This window comes from Phoxinus phoxinus (assembly GCF_949152265.1).
Source record: "Phoxinus phoxinus genome assembly, chromosome: 18".
NCBI lineage: Eukaryota > Metazoa > Chordata > Actinopteri > Cypriniformes > Leuciscidae > Phoxinus > Phoxinus phoxinus.
Genome location: NC_136893.1, coordinates 29,560,722 through 29,566,069, shown reverse-complemented (window position 1 = coordinate 29,566,069; position 5,348 = coordinate 29,560,722). Strand labels below are relative to the sequence as shown.

Below are 5,348 nucleotides of genomic sequence, written 5' to 3'. Positions count from 1 at the left end.
ACTGTGAAAGTCAAGATTCAAAACATTTTCAAATGCAATAAAATACAAATACAATACAGAAAGAAAGAAACAAAAACAAATGGAATATGAATACAGGTCTTCTGCTTTTATCATTAAGACAGCTTCAGACTTAGTCAATAGTAGAGTGAAATGTTAGTGTTAATGCCATTTTTCTGTAAGAGAACACCATATTCCTTAGTTCACCCAAAAATTTTAATTCTCATTAATTATTCACGCTCATGTTGTTCCACACCCCACAAGACTTCCATTCGTCTCCATAACAAAAATTAAGATCTTTTTGAGGAAATCTGAGAGATTTCTGTCCCTCCATTGACATCTTACGCAACTACCAATTTCAAGGTTCAGAAAGGTATACAGACATAAATGTAATCCATGTGACTCCAGTGGTTTAACCTCAAATTTATGAAGTGGCACAAATGTTTTGTGTAAAGAAGAAAAATAGACATCTTTTCTCACAAAATATAGATCGCTGACACGCGATCACAAGAGCGCCACAATGCATGCGTGCTGCTGACCCAGCAGGGTGAGAATGCATGGGTGAGAACACAAGCCACTGAGATGCTCATGTGAATGTATCAAAATATTGTGACAAAAGACAATTTTTCCACACACAAAGCATTTGCATCGCTTTTTGGGGGGGGTTAAACCAATGAAAATACATAGATTACATCGTGTTCTAACTACACGCAACACACGATAAAAGGTATATTTTCCATGTCAATCAGAGTTTTTGTCCTTACCAGTGACACGTGACGATTCTATTTTACAAACGGTTTCTATTTTTCTGCGACATTGCAGCTGGAACACTACAAAAAAAAACTGTCAACTCATTGTGAACAAACAAGTCTATTCTATGACAAAGATTGTTTCAGTCACTCAGTTGTTTAAATGGTGTAATATTTATTAATTTGATTATGTACTTATCAATTTCATTGTGACTGCTGTGCCAAGAGAACCTGTCCACACACTGTTCTAATTGGCTGTGGTTTTTAATTGTTTTTGTCGCTTTGCATGGTCACGACGCATTTGGTGTGGACAGAAAAATAACAATCTGGTTAGGACACCGTATTACTTTAATGATGTCTTTACTACCTTTCTGGAGCTTGAAAGTGGTAGTTGCATAAGCTGTCAACAGAGGAAGAGAAAGCTCTCAGGTTTCATTAAAAAATCTTAATTTTTGTTCTGAAGATGAACTAAAGTCTTGCAGGGTTGGAACATCAGCAGGGTGAGTAATAAATGACATTATTTTAATTTTGGAGTGAACAACTTGCGTGAAAAACTTTCCTTCTTCGGTATGTTCAGTTAAAGGTCCATTTTGAGATTTGACAAAAGCTTAAAGGGATAGTTCACTTTGAAATACAATTTTGGTATGTTTTATCTTACCTGAAGTCCATCCAAGATGTCGGTGTCTTTGTCTCCGCAGTAGTTTAAATTTTGATATTTTTAGGTCAAACCGTTCTTGTCTGTCAGTCATATAATGCAGGTCTATAGGCACTGTCTCTAAAAGCATGCAGAGGAAAGTCCAAATTACACAATTCCCCATCGTAATTGCACATTGATGGCCTAAGACACGAAACAAGCGGTTTGTGTGATAAAACGAACAGTATTTATATCGTTTTTATCTCTTTTACACAACAACGTCCAAGTGATCTGTTTACTTAGCCTGCGCAAGCGCCGTAGAGCGCCGTAAGTGATCTCTTGCGCGTGTACGTCACTCATTGTTTACACCAGAACCTATGCACAGAACAGAGATTGTAGGTAGGACGGCTAATAGAAATGGTACTAGTTTGCGCCTATCCGTGATGTTTAAACCGATGTAAAAAAAATACATTTACGCAAGCTCGCGCGAACTCATCCGGGAGATCACTTGGACGTTGTTGTGTCAGAGATAAAAATTATATAAATACTGTTCATTTTATCACACAAACCGCGTGTTTCGTGTCTTAGGCCATCAGTGTGCAATTACGATGGGGAATTGTGTAATTTGGACTTTTCTCTGCATGCTTTTGGAGACAGTGCCTATATACCTGCATTATATGACTGAGAGACAAGAACGGTTTGACCTAAATTTATCAAAATTTAAACTACTGTGGAGACAAAGACACCGACATCTTAGATGGACTTCAGGTAAGCTAAAACACTGGTTCCCAAACCTGTCCTGAAGGACCCACAACACTGCACGTTTTCTTTGTCTCCCTAATCAAACACACCTGATTACACTCATCAGATCATTAACCCATGTGATAATGAGCTGATGAGTTGAATCAGGTGTGTTTGATTAGGGAGACAAAGAAAACGTGCAGTGTTGTGGGTCTTTCAGGACAGGTTTGGGAACCACTGAGCTAAAACATACCAAAATTTAATTTCAAAGTGAACTATCCCTTTAAACTTTACATGGATTTTCAGTTGTTCATACAGGAACTTCAGCAGTCTTGGAGGAATGTGTAGACGTTTGGTTTCCTTCATCTCAGCCTTTTCGACCTTCATTCAGGATTTCTGCACAGGAAAGTTGCATATGAAGAAAAAAAATATATATTTTTAGCTACACATTAAATTAAATGAAGGAAATTGAACTACAAAGTATCATGCAGACCAGGTTGAGGTTGAAAAACAATCATACAGTATTTCACGTTCGTTAAATTATCAACTGCCATCCCTAATTCTTTAAAATTCAAACACTGTATTAAATGCTAAGACTTCTGTTTACAGTGGACTCCAATTGCATGTTATGTTAGCTTGTCTGCTCAACTATACCTTATATGTTTCATTATTTTCAATTATAAACAGTAACACAACAACATGCTCTATAAATAATTTCATTAAAAATGTGTTGCTTACCTTTATGAACTCCAGGATAAGTGCAATTTTGTAGCTCACTGCCTCAATAGGGTAGGAGATGTGGTCAATAACTTATTGAATGACAGCAATCCTGAAATCCCATCACCTTAAACAAATAAGATATTACAAAAAATGAAAAACATTACACTACCACTTCAGAAAAACCACTCCAAAAACAGTTGTTTAAATCTTCCTAATACAATGTTTTTCTACTGACCTATAAGCGTAAAAATCTTTGAAGGGGGTAACAGTTATTCAGCAACCAACTTTTTCTATAAACATTTTTCCTCAGACTTTAAATTTAAATGTGTTTTGCCAATATTGAGTACTCATAATGATTAATAATAATAAAAATACTAATAAAACAAAATACAAACCCATAAGCATGCAGGGTGGTGCTTGGGATGCACAGTAACTTAACGTTACATCAGCAAAGTCCTGTCAATAGATAAGAAAACAACATAAACTATGAAACAAACTATAATAAAGTATAATAGCAGTCATGTTAAATGTAAATTATTCTGTCAAGGTCATTATTAGGGGTTTAAAGTCATATAATATGTGTCGTGTGTGTATAACGTTAATGTCTGTGTGTCGTCTAAAACAAAAACAAGACAATAAAAAGTCTAACATAAACATAACATTAACGTACCTCATTTGGCAGAAAATGTGGTGTTTTCCTTGATCCAGCTGTAGCCTACTGCATCTTCACACACAGTCTTCACGTTGTATCTTCATGCCTTTTAAATAAAGTCTTAAATGGCCTTTCCTTTTCTCGACGATTCATCAGGTAGCTTTTGTTTGAAGCCATTAAACTGCTCCAAAAACACGAGTAACTGTAACGTTACTGCCCTTCATCCTGGTTAACGGGTGCGCTCGGTACGAAATAAACTGCATCACCGACCAAATAAAAGCCAATAAACCAGTTACAACGAGGACACTATAACACATACAACCAGGGGAACTTCCACGAGTGTGAAATAAAATATTTCAATGTGTAACGATAAGCATTAGGATAAACACGACGGGTCCGACATTCATTTGCCTAACAAGCCGGATGGCAACTAAATAACGTTACGTAAACAGCTTATTTGACATTTAGCTAAATATAATTTTAGTTTTTTACCACAGAAGTGTCAGAATAACTTCCACACATCCGAAATCCGACTTTAAAAAGCAACTTTGGCCGCGGTCATCTGCGTGTGTAATGGCGGTTGCGTCTCAAACTTTTCGCGCCGATCAGGTTCTAGTTCCCACAATGCAACGCGTAATTCAAAATACGGGTAAAAGTCCTGTAAAAGACAAATACGGAAAATTCCTTCAAATTAATATGGTACATTTTACCGTATTTTTACGGAATTTTTTTACAGTGTACGCTATTACATATTTATAATTAATGTACAGTATCTAGCAGTAATGTTAATCTAGTGCTAGTAATTTTTCCTGCATTACTTATTACGTTTTGCATGAATTGTGAATTTTTTTCATTATTTCTCTGGGAAGTATTGAAAAATAGTATTTATTGATTAGTTATTAGTGAACTACCACTTAAATCTTTAAAAAATTCAGTAGTTCTCTGGGAAGTATTCAAAAAATAGTAGTTATTGATTAGTTAATAGTGAACTACCACTTAAATCTGTGTGCTAATAATTACTAATTCGTTAATCAGAGTTACTTGTTAGTTAACTGTAGTTACTAGATTGTTAACATTGTGTTACTCATTTGTTCCTGTGTAGTTATTCATTAACGAAGGATCCGTATTTTAAAGTGTTACCCATCTCTGTTTATAAGGACTACACATTTTGTGTTATCTTTAACGCAACTAATGTGTTATTCCTCTTAAACAGAAGTGTGTTGAAACCTTTTACACACTAATGTGTTATAGTTACACAACTTGTGGCAGATATGTGTCAGCAAATACTGATCTAACTAAGTTTTTGAGTATATAGATGGTGTGCATTTATTTTCTATATGTGCTGTTAATTATAACAATATTGTGAACCTACATCATGCTATATTGAGCACTGCAGAAGAGTTTCTTTAAAAAAAAAATCAGAAAATTTTTAGCTGCAGCAGAAACTAGCTAGTCAAACACAGACATCAAGAATCAACGTGTGAATCTCAACAATGGTGACAAACGAAAAGCATCATGTCGCAATGCATGCTGGGAGTCATGGATGAGTTTCGTACTATGGTGGCACCCAGCATGAATTGCAGCATGAAGCTTTTAGTTTGTTGAGAATCTTGATGTCTGTTTGATAACGTAGACTGGACGATCCTGTATGCACTGTGTATTGAAAAAATTATAATCTAGCTAAATCTTTTATAAGTCATTTTTCAGATATCTTGCTAATTCAACAAAGTAATGTTGTGCCAAATAAATGCACATATGCAGCAATTAGAAAAATCGAATGTATAAATATCAAGGGTCAAGAGTCCAAATAAAGCTGACACTAATTACGATTCTGGTGACTTCAAATGAAACATTT

General features: G+C 35.3%; 1 long non-coding RNA gene across 1 annotated transcript; it reads right to left on the bottom strand.

Annotated features, from left to right (window-relative positions):
* Positions 1-2,269: 2,269 nt before the first annotated feature.
* LOC306986154 lies at positions 2,270-4,226 on the bottom strand. The gene is made up of 5 exons (XR_013794922.1): positions 3,986-4,226; positions 3,512-3,674; positions 3,237-3,297; positions 2,860-2,965; positions 2,270-2,517 (listed from the first exon to the last, which is right to left on the bottom strand). It is a non-coding gene; the product is annotated as an uncharacterized lncRNA (long non-coding RNA).
* Between the last annotated feature and the right edge of the window lie 1,122 nt (positions 4,227-5,348).